Source organism: Sapajus apella, unplaced genomic scaffold (assembly GCF_009761245.1).
Source record: "Sapajus apella isolate SASKATOON/1434 unplaced genomic scaffold, GSC_monkey_1.0 scaffold19, whole genome shotgun sequence".
NCBI classification, from domain to species: domain Eukaryota; kingdom Metazoa; phylum Chordata; class Mammalia; order Primates; family Cebidae; genus Sapajus; species Sapajus apella.
Window position 1 is genome coordinate 17,291,939 of NW_022436959.1, and position 12,384 is coordinate 17,304,322.

Genomic DNA, 12,384 nt, shown 5'->3' on the forward strand with positions numbered 1-12,384 from the left:
TCCCTTTTCTTTTATAATATATCTGTGGTGGGTCACATGGTTGACCAACTAGGCCTTCCTTGCCTCTGATGAAGTCATGAAGGATTTCAAGGATTTAAGACATTAGGTGCACCTCCTCCACACTCTCTTCTTCCTTACTCCCTGCTGGAAACTAAACATAGTCACTGTCCAGCTTCCAAAATACCAATAATGACCATCCTGCCTGGCTGCAGTGGCTGAGAAAATAAACCTTGCAGAGCATTCTAGCCCATGATCTTTTTGTGTAGTTGCAAGCTTAGCATGGTTTTTACATTTTTAAAGGATTTATAACATGAACATAAATAAGCAGAATTATACAACAGAGACTGTATGTGGGCTGCTTAGCTGAAAATATATACTGTGATCCTTTACAGAAAAAAGTTTGCAGATATGTGTCTTAGGGTATAGCAGACCAAAAACTTGAAAGGAATATGAGTCTCTGGATAACTACAAAAAGCATCATTTCCTTGGCAGTCTAGACAGCTTATAAAAGTCTGAAATATGAAATATAAATAAACTGAGAGGGGAGTCCCATTACACAAAAAAGAGCAATGTGAGTGACAGCTGACTTCTCCAAGAAAGAGTGCAAACAAGAAGACAATGGGACATTGTTGACCTTTAATGTGATGAGAGAAAAAAAGTCAACCTAGATTTGTCTATCTAATAAATATGTCTTTTACAAATGAAGTTAAAGACATTTTTAGAGAAATAGCAGTTAGCAACTCTGTTTCCAATAATAAAATAATAAATAAATATTCCAACAATAATAAAACGAGAGGTGCAAAATGGTCTTAAAGCTGAAAGAAATTAATCCCAAATAAAACTCTAAATGTACAGTCAGTAATCAAGAATCCCAGAAAAGGTAAACACTAAGAAAAATATAAAACAGCTTTTTAAATTATCATTTCGTGTGTATATAGTTTTAAATTTATTTTAAAAATGTCAAGGCACGGTGACTCACACCTGTAATCCCAGCACTTTGGGAGCCCGAGGCAGGTGACTCACAAGGTCAAGACATAAAGACCATCCTGGCCAACATGGTGAAACCTCATCCTACTAAAAATACAAAAATTAGCTGGGTGTGGTGGCACACACCTGTAGTCCCAGCTACTCTGGAGCCTGAGGTGGAAGAATTGCTTGAATCCGGGAGGCTTGAGCCGAGATCGTGCCACTGTGTTCCAGCCTGGTGACAGAGCAAGTCTCTGTCTCAAAAAAAAAAAAATTATTTAAAAAGCTATTGATAGCTAAATATAAAATAATAATATACTATAAGCTTTATAGCATATATCGAAATAAAATATAAAAAAAGATTAAAAAGAACAGCAGATAGCAAACAAAATTTGTTGCAAGACTTTTAAAAATATTTGTGAAGTTATATAAAATAATATTATTTGAAGTTAGACTGTTTTAAAGATTCATATTGTATCTTTAGAGAAACCACCAAAATACAGAGCATGAATAACCAATGCAATCCTAGACAAAACCAAGAAAGCCAGAGGCATCACAATAATTGACTTCAAATAAACTAACAGCTACAGTAACCAAAACAGCATGGTACAGGTACAGAAAATGGACACATAGATCAATGGAACAGATTAGAAAATCTAGAAATAAATGCATACACCTTTAACCATGTGATCTTTGACAAAGTCAACAATAGCAAATAATTGGGAATAACTTTGTATTCAATAAATGGTGCTGGGATAACTGTGTAGTCATATGCAGAAGACTGAAACTGAACCCCTTCCTTCATCAATACAAAAATCAACTCAGGCCCTGGCAAAGATTTCATGACTAAGACTGTAAAAGCAAATGCAACAAAAGCAAAAACTGACAAATGGAAACTAATTAAACAAAAGAGCTTCTTCACAGCAAAAGAAACTATTAAAACTATTTTTAAAACTTTCAAAAGTAATGAAAAAAAAAAACGCAATTACTTTTGTACCAACGTAATACCAAGAGAGTAAAGAGACAATGTACAGAATGGGAGAAAATATTTGCAAACAATTCATATGACAAATGTCTAATACCCAGAATCTGTAAGGAACTTAAACCAACAAGTGAAAAACGAACAATCACATTAAAAAATGAGCAAAGGACATAAACAGAAACTTTTCAAAAGAAGACATACATGTGGCCAACAAGCACATGAAAAAATTCTCGGCCGGGCACGGTAGCTCACGCCTGTAATCCCAGCACTTTGGGAGGCCGAGGCGGGTGGATCACGAGGTCAAGAGATCGAGACCATCCTGGTCAACATAGTGAAACCCCGTCTCTACTAAAACTACAAAAAATTAGCTGGGCATGGCGGCGCATGCCTGTAATCCCAGCTACTCAGGAGGCTGAGGCAGGAGAATTGCCTGAACCCAGGAGGCGGAGGTTGCAGTGAGCCGAGATCGCGCCATTGCACTCCAGCCTGGGAAAAAAGAAAAAACCTCCGCTCCAAAAAAAAAAAAAAAAAAAATTCTCAACATCACTGATCATCAGAGAAACGCAAATCAAAGTCACAATGAGATACCACATCACACCAATCAGAATAGCTGTTACTAATAAAATAACAGATGTTGACAAGATTGCAGAGAAAAGGAAATGCTTATTCCCACTGCTGGTTGGAATATAAATCAGTTCAGCCACTGTAGAAAACAGTTTGGAGATTTCTCCAAGAACTTAAAACAGAACTACCATTTGACTCAGGAATCCCATTACTGGGTATATGCCCAAAAGTATACAAATGGTTCTACCAAAAAGACAAATGCACCCATATGTTCATTACAGTGTTATTTATAATAGCAAAAGCATGGAATCAATCCAGGTGCCCATCAACGTTGGACTGGATTAAAAAAATGTGGTACATATACACCATGGAACTACACACCCATGAAAAAGAAAAAAATGTCCTTTGCAACAACATGGATGGAGCTAGAGGCCATTATCCTAAGCAAATTAATTCAGGAACAGAAAAACAAATAACTCATGTTCTTACTGATAAGAGGGAGGTAAACATTGAGTACATATGGACACAAAGATGGGAACAATGGACACTGGAACCTACTTGAGGAGGGAAAGAGGAAAGGGGTTGTTTGGGAGTTGAAAAACTACTTATCAGGTACCATGCTCACTATCTGAGTGGCAAAATCATTTGTACACCAAATCCCAGTGACACATCATTTACCCATGTAACAAGACTGCACATGTACTCCCTGAACTTAAAATACAATTGAAAAAACTAAAAAAGGTAACAGAGGAGAAAACATTATATATATACTTGATACACTCAAATGAAGAGAAGAAAGCTGGAACAGAGACAAGTGAAATGAGATTAATAAACATCAAAATGGAAGGCTTAAACCTTAGGATAGGAATACTACATTAAATGTAAATTAATGTACATTCTAGCTCCTATTAAAAGACATAGAATGTGACTGAGAAAAAACAGAAAGACCTGTATTTATGCAGTTTTTATGAAACATATTTTAACTTGAATGAGAGTTTGAAAATTCAGTTTTAAAACATGGTATATTATATTAATGCAAGAAGTGAACATAAGAAGGAAAATATGGCTCTATAAATATCTGACAAGGTAGAATATGAGATAAAGTACATTAATAGTGATAAAGAGAAACATTTCACAATGATAAAATATTAGTTTATCAAGAAGACATAATTCAAATTATGTCTGCATAGGTTAACAAGGTTTTAAAATATAAAATACAAAAGAGAAAATTCTCATTTATAATTGATAGAAGAGTAAACTAACAATGTAGGAAAAGTATAGGAGTTTTGAGCAACAAAATTAGCAATCATGGGCCGGGCGCAGAGGCTCACACCTATAATACAAGCACTTTGGGAGGCTGAGGCAGGAGGATCATGAGGTCAGGAGTTCGAAACCAGCCTGGCAAACATGGTAAAACCTCATCTCTACTAAAAATACAAAACAAACAAACAAACAAATTAGCCAGGTGTGGTGGCATGCACCTGTAATCCAAGCTACTCAGTAGACTGAGGCAGGAGAATTGCTTGAACCCAGGAGGTAGAGGTTGCAGTGAGTCAAGATTGTACCACTGCACTCCAGCCTAGGTGACTGGCAAGACTCTGTCTCAAGAAAACAAACAAAAAAAAGATGCTCTTAAAGTTTCATGGATATGAATATAAAATAAAACTGATAAATGTGATTTTGTGATTTTCCTCAGCCACATTCATAGGTCATAGGTAAAAACTACAAGGCTATTGACTGCAAGTCCAAATAACTCAGGGTTTCTCGGACTTGTTAATACATTAGAGTTATTTGAGAAGCTTTTTAAAAATACTAATGCCCGTTCTCTCCCCGTAAAGTTCTGATTTAATCGTACTAGAGTAGAAGCTGGTCATCAAAAAAAAAAAATTTTTTTTAACTACCAGGAAGATCTCATTGTGAGTCCAAAGTTGAGAGTCACTTTTTCTGGACTATAAGAGTTCTTGAGTTCAGAAACTGTGTCCTATTTATATTTTATTCTTAGTGCTAAACACAATGGAGAGTGAGTAATATTGAAGAATAAATGTATGCAGAGTCAGGCTTTAAGGTTTATTTTCATCTTTTAATTGCCTCCTTTTAATGATTTCTCATACATTACTCTGTAAAGTTTGAAGTCTGTAGTAGATTAAATTTGAATGTAGTTATGCACCTCCCTTACAGAATGAGCAATTAATACATTAATGATTAAAAATTTGTGGCGTTAAGATCACAGAAATTCGTACCAGAGATAATATACTGCCTCGTACATAGACATTTCAGGTAGGGTTGGTTTGTTGGGCAACAGACCCATTTTCTCTTCTTCCTAAGCACACAGCTAGTTTACATTTCCTGGTTTCTCTTCTGGAAGACATGGCATATGACAGAATTCTAGCCAATAGAATGGGAGTCGAGGTGATGTTCATGACTCTAAGCCATAAAATCAACCTCACAGGCATCTTTCCTTTTGCCCTGACACAGGCTCGTAGCAGATGAAATAAGTGAATGTAGAAATCACACTATGAAGATGGTGGAGCCCAAGATTGAAGGATTCTGGGTCTCTAAATCATCACTTACAGAAAAATTACTCTGAGATCAAGAACAGCTGCTTTGGAATTTACGTGAGTGAGAAGTAAACTTCTAATGTGAGCCTTTATGTGTGGTTTTATGTTTATGCAGTGTTGAAAGTGACATTTGTTTTTATTGTTTTGGTAAAATGCCTCTCTATAATTAAATATTTTACCCAACTGGGCTTATTATCACTGGTAAGAGACATAATTTCCATTTCAAATATCACTTTAGAGCTAGAAATAAAACAGGAAAAAACATAAATGATGTGCTCTTGGCAAAAGTTGATAGCCTATCTGTCTATTAAAAAGTTCCAGATTGTGGGCCTTAAGGCAGTGCTTCTCAAGCCAAATGTGTGCATTTGAATAATTAGAAAATTTTGTTTAAATTGTATTCTTATTTTCAATAGAACTGAAATGAGGCCTGAGATTCTGAATTTTTAATAATTTCTTAGTGACACCCATGCTTCTGTTCTGCAAACCACATATTAGGAGCAAGGCTGTATCTAGAGCATTCTCTTTCGCTTATTGATCTGAAATCTGTAGTCTTCTCTGTATGTTTAACTCTTCTGGTCAAGCCTTCACTTTTGTTTTGGGTTGAGTTGTGTTTTCAGAAAGATGTATTGAAGCCCTAACCCCTGGTCCTTGTGAATTTCACTTATTTATTTATTTATTTATTTATTTATTTATTTGATGTAAAGTCTTGCTCTATTGCCCAAACTGGAGTGCAGTGGCATAATCTTGGCTCACTGCAACCTCTGCCTCCTGGGTTCAAGCAATTCTCCTGCCTCAGCCTCCCCAGTAGTTGGAACTACAGGCGAGCACCACCATACCTGGCTAATTTTTGTATTTTTAGTAGAGATGGGGTTTCGCTATGTTGTCCAGGCTGGTCTCGAACTGCTGACCTTGTGATCCACCCGCCTCAGCCTCTCAAAGTGCTGGGATTACAGGCATGAGCCACCGTGCCCTGCCAAATTTCACTTTATTTTAAAAGAGGGTCTTTGCAGATGCAATCAAGTTAAGATCATTGGGATACACACTGATATATACAACTGGTGTTCTCATTTGAAGAAGGAAATTTAAACATAGAGAGTCCCAGGGATTGCACTTTGTGAAAACGGATTCAAGAGATGCATATATATACCAAGGCTTGTTGACTGTCCCCAGGAGCTAGGAGCAAGGCATGGAACAGATTCTCTCTCAAAGTCCTTGGAAGGAACTCACCGAGTCACTACCTTGCTTTCAGACTTCTAGCATCTAGAACTGTCGGATAGCACATATCTGTGGTTCCAAGCCATTCAGTTCATAATACTTTCATATTACTGCCATAAAAAAATACATATGCCTTTGTCCTAATGTTGACTTGCTGGGAATTTAACACAATATCTATGAGAGAATAAAAATAACCTAATTAATATATACATATATATTTCTGTTTCTTTGCAAATAGTGAAGGAAAAAAGGGATTCTGATCTCTTCAGCACTCACGCAAAAATATTTTTCATCAGTTAGTCACTGCTTACCTTAGGTAAAAGTGTTTGCCTTTAGTCAAAAATGTTTAACTTCTTTGTAAAAGTTACCCACGAGAGCTTGAATTTTTTTTCCTGACATAGTTTACTTAATGCATTTTCTACCTGGTTACTTTCTCCAAATGGAAGATAGCAATGTGACGTAAATCTGCTCCAGGGGATGCAGAACTGCTGGTGCAGTTATACTTCTGAAGGACTAAGCCCCCAAACCAATTTTTCTCAGATTTCTAGATGATATAAATAGCATCATTTTTTTCTTTCTTTTTTTTCTGTGAGTCACAATGGATGTCAGTTTTCTAACTTGTTTTATTTCTGTTTTCTTCCTGCTCTTTCCTGAATTTTTTCACACAGATAAAGCTAGGTAAAGAAAGTTCAGATAATTTTCCCCCTGCCTACTGTATGTAGGACAAAAAATTGTCATAAACTTCTTTAGAGAAAGGAGACACTTGGTATAATTAAATAAGGAATCCTAGATAATATAGCATTAAAATATTTTCCCATTTTAATCTAAATTGCTATCCTAGAGGGAAGAAAATAACATTTTCAAAATGCAGGTGAGTAATTGCAGTGTTGAAAATGATATTTTTTGCTGTTATTATTGCATTGGCAATGTGTCTACCTATCATTGAAAATTTTATCTAATTAAACATATTAGCAGTGGTAAGAGAAATCATTTTATTTCAAGTGTCACTTTGCAACTAGAAAAAAAAAAGAGGAAAACTTACATATGATGTGCCCGTAACAAAGTATGCCAGGAGAGAACAAGAAACCGAATTCCAATCGTGGCTCCTGGGTCCTTCTGCTTTTTGATGACTATATTTTACCAAAGATTTTCACCCTGAGTTTTCCTATGATAAAGAATAATGGCATAAAATTTGGCACAAGATATTGCTACTGAATTGGCTTAGTTTGTATTGTGGATAATGCATTGCCTCTTTTCAGGATGAAAACACACTCATTTATGCAGGTGCTGGGAATGTTGGTCACTAAGGGCTCTCAGCTGAGACCCTCTGCTAGAATTGTGTCATCTATTGCCACACTCCTTTGGGCCATACCCCTTATCTAATGACTGGTTGATGAAGGAGTATCAGGGCCAAGGCTTTCTGCCTTAGACTGGGACAAGTCCAAAAATCCATGCCAGCTCCAGAGCTCCCCATGACATTGGCAAGGGCTTTGTTGTAAATGTATCAAATTTCAGTATCTCCTGTATCCTGTGTCCTTTACTACTTGACTGGTGTTCTTCCTAGGAATGCTCACCTCCTTTAAATCTCAGAATCTCAACCTGTTTCTTGGGTAACCAAATACCAAATTTGAAACAGCTTATAAATTCTCTATATGTAAGACAAACAGTGAAGGCTACTGATCTTGCTTAGTGTATACACACACACACACACACACACACACACACACACACACACACACACATTCTCATGTTAGATAAAATAAGGACCCCCAAAGATGTCCACGTTTGAATCTTCAGAACCTTTGAACACAATACCTTCCACGTCAAAAGGAACTTTGCAGATGTGATGAAGAATTTTGAAATGGATACTGGATTACCCAGGTGACTCCAGTGTAATCACAGAGGGCCTTAAACGTAGACACTGAGCAGAAGAGAGTCAAGAAAATACATGTGATTGTAAAAATGAAGTCAGAGTGATGAAATGTGGGAAGAACTCAGCCCACTGTTGGTAGCTTTGAGGACAACAGAGGGCACAAACTAAGGAATGCAGGCAGCCTCTAGAAACTGGACCAAAAAAACCAAAATATTTCTAGAGCTTCCAGAAAGAAAGGCAGCTGTGTTCACAATTAATACTTACTTAATGTTAATTAAATACATTAATTCATTAACAAATGGTAATTTTTATTCTTTGATAACTTTTATTATTTTTAATAATAATGTCTATTCTTATTTTTGATATTTTGATAATTTGATTATTTTTATTTTTTTAATGTATTTTTATGTTGATTGGAAGCCATATGAAAACACTTTGTACCAGCCAGAAAACATGTAAACCACACACAGAGTATCTGAGGAAATCAGTATTTTCTCTAGAGCCCCTGAAAAGATGTGATTGGGGTGGACTTCATTGCAAAAGGAGAAAAAACTTTACAACAATTGAGGTTGTGATTAATATATATATATTTTTTGCTCATAGGTTATTTGAGTAGAACAACATATGCACGTTCAATATTTCATTAGAAAGCACATTCTTGTTCAGAGACATAACAGATATATTTGCAATGAAATGACTCTTTTTAGTTTATCTTACAAATTTTGCCAGAACCACATGGAAGAACACCAGACTCTTTACTATTTTTATAAATCCATTCACCTAACTTTCCTAACTTTCAAAGACATTTTTCTAAACACCAATTAAAATCAATTTTATTACTTTTATTTCTCATTGAAATGTTTATAGAGTCATCAAAGGAAGTCATCAAAATGTAAGGCAAACATGAGGTACACCTATAAAAGCTCAATAAATCAAATGCTAAGAAAACATTTTTTAAATCAAAATAGTTGAAGAAATGAAAGGCTTAGAAACTATTTTGTGAAATCTACTGGAAAAGAATAAATATATTTGAGTATAAATATTTTAACAAATTCATTTATTTGCAAAGAGAAACTAAATCAAACATACAAAAGGAAGAAAAAATAGGGAATATTTTCATTGATATTTTTGGCTTGTGATGATTAAATTCTACAGTCTCAGCAGAGAACAGGGCCATCATTAATTTAAGCATGTTTAAAAAAATTCTTTAGGTCTTTGAGAGGATTATAAAACCAATTTTGAGATATTAAACCATTAAGACTAACGTGAAATTATTCACAAAGCATTAAGATTGCTGAAGGAGCTTTCAAAATAGGTTAGTAGAAACCTCTCATTTTATATAAAAGGAAATTGGGGTCTGAGGAGATGTGCTATAATCCAGTTTATGAGTCAGCTAAAATTGGAAGACTCAATATTTAGTTGTCTAACCTTGCTTTTGACCCTGTAGGTGTATCCAGTGTTATTACCACCTCACTTAACAGGCTTAGCTCAAAATGCTTTTGACTACTTTCCAAGATCAAGTACATACTCAGAAAGAATTTTCTTCTAAAGTTTTTCTGGTAATATGCCCCAAAATCTTGAAAGTACATGAGTGACAAAATATTGCCATGTCAAGTTAGTATTGTCTAGATAGCACTGCCTGATAAAAGCATTTTTTTATAATGGAATATTCATTTTTTTTAATAATGGAATATTCTTCATATATATATATAAATTGCATTTTAGATTTTGAGGTACATGTGAAGAACATGCAGGACTGCAGGATTATTGCATAGGCACATACATGGCAATGTGGTTTGCTGCCTTCCTCCCCATCACCTATATCTGGCATTTCTCCCCATGTTATCCCTCCCGAACTCCCCACCCCCCATTCTCCCTCCCCTAGTTCCCCCCAACAGACCTCAGTGTGTGATGCTTCCCCCTGTGTCCATGTGTTCTCATTGTCTTTTCTAATAGATACACGGAAAAACTAAAAAGAAACAGGTACATAAATTTTTATAATTTATTTTATTAACTCATCAAATATTTAATGATTTTAACACGTAAAAAGTTTAAAATTCTTAGCTTATATTTCATATTCTCATTTTCTTGCTTAGTCTTCAAAATCTAGTGTCAATTTTATACTTACAGTACATCTTAGTTTGAACTAGACACATTTCTAGGGCTCACTAGCCAGTTGGGGCTTGTGGTCACCATACTGGACAGGACATAGCTAGAGTGAGAATCATTATGCAAATTCTTCGTTAAAATTAAATTTCTTGAGTTTAATTATAAACATGAACAATTGAATAAATAATTGGAAATTTTAGATTCCTAAAATATTGGAAACATACTCTGTTCTTATTTTCTGAATTTCGTATTACATGTCTGTTGGATTTCCTGTGTCATTTATTTTCCCTTTATTGATTTCTTTACCCCTTTCTGCTCCATTCTGGGAGAATTCCTCTAAATGCTCTTCTAATTCATTGGTTAATTTTCCATTGTATCTTATCATTTCTTAAAGTTTACTATTTTACATTTAAATTTGATAATTTAGTTTTTCAAGTGAGGTACTATTTCTTGATCTCAGATTATTCTCCTTAACAGATTCCATTTGCCCTTGAATCTGATATTATAGATTATATATTATTAATTCTTTTCCTTTGGATTTATTTCATTTGATCCTCAAAATAAGTTTTCTTTCTTTGGATTATTTAATCATTATGTAAATATTATATTGGTAATGTATATAAAATGCTGTGGCAAAAATGTGGAATGCATGTATGGGTTAGTCAACGTTAGTCCATACTCCAGGCATAGGTAGTCAGCCAGTGAAGCAACTAAATTCCTTAATCAGCAAAGGTTTTCAAATAACATTATTTAAATATACACCAGAGCAATCATTAACATAAGAATTGTTGGAATTTATTTGGTGAATTTTTGAAGCACTGAAGATACATGGTTTACCAAAATAATTGCATGGCCAACATATCTCTGGCATGAACAATATGCAAATAACCAGTATTCACAGAAGCTGAACATCTTGGAGCAACACATGACATCTAGATATCTAGAGCTCTACATGGTCCAAGGTCTGCATCACAAGGACTGTGTAATCAAAACTACAAACTAAGCTGATTCTACTGTCAGATATGTTTGCATTTACCTTTGAGTGACTTAGCAGTCAAGGTTCTAGTCAGTATACATTCATCCCCAAATTTGCAAGAACATGTTGTATAATTGTTTTTATTGTTGTCTTTCTATTAATAAATGTTGTTTCATTTGGCAGATTAGGTCCAAACCTATTCTTCTTTTAACAACCTGGTAACCAGGTGCCATACAAGATACACTGAACTCTGATCTACAGAGACTACCAATAGTTGAACAGCAAGTTCAGATCAGTTTAACAAAATAGATAGGTTCCACCTTTTGTCCTATTTTCTTTTCATAATTAATTTAACTGGCAAAAAATAATTGTATCTATGGAGTACAATGTGATGTTTAGATGTATGCATACATTATAGAAACATTAAATTAAGCAAATTAACATATTCATCACCTCACTGCCTTACCAATTTCTTATAGTGACAATGTTTAATATCTATTCTGTTAGCAACTTTGGAATATACAATGCATTAACTATGTTCACCATTCTGTAAAATATATCACTAAAACTTATTCCTCCTAACTAAAAATGTACACTCTTTGACCAACTTCACACCTTTCCTCATGACCCAGGCCTCAGATGATCATCATTCTACTCCCTGTTTCTATGAGACAGACTTTTATAGATTCCAAACATAAGCAAGATTATGCTGTATATGTCTTTCTGAGCCTGGCTTATTTTACTTAGCATAATGTCCTCCAGGTTCATCCATGTTGTCTCAAATAACAGACTTTTCCTGTTTTTAAAGGTTGTATAGTATTCCATTATCACATTTTCTTTACCCATTTTATGATGGAAACTTAGGTTACTTCCATATCTTGTCTACTGTGGATGATGCTGAAATAAGAATGAGAGTTTAGATATGTTTTCAAATACTGATTTCATTTCCTTTGGATATATGCCTAGAAATAAAATTGGAAGATTATGTGGTAATTCTACCCTTTTTTTTTTTTTTTTTTTAGTATTTTAAGGAGCCTCTATATTGTTTTCCGTAATAGCTATATTAACTTCCCATAAACAGTTTACCAGGTTTCCTTTTTCTTGACATCCTAGCCAATATTTGTTGTCTTTCCTTTCATTT

The 12,384-nt window shown here is 34.8% G+C and overlaps 1 protein-coding gene across 1 annotated transcript in view; it reads left to right on the forward strand.

The window, feature by feature from the left end:
- Positions 1 to 4,962: 4,962 nt before the first annotated feature.
- Positions 4,963 to 12,384, forward strand: part of TMEM196 (transmembrane protein 196) — a 123,424-nt gene continuing 116,002 nt past the window's right edge. The window contains exon 1 of the mRNA XM_032287037.1: positions 4,963 to 5,127. The gene's annotated coding sequence lies outside the window, so the exon portion shown is untranslated. The remainder of the gene's footprint in view (positions 5,128 to 12,384) is intronic.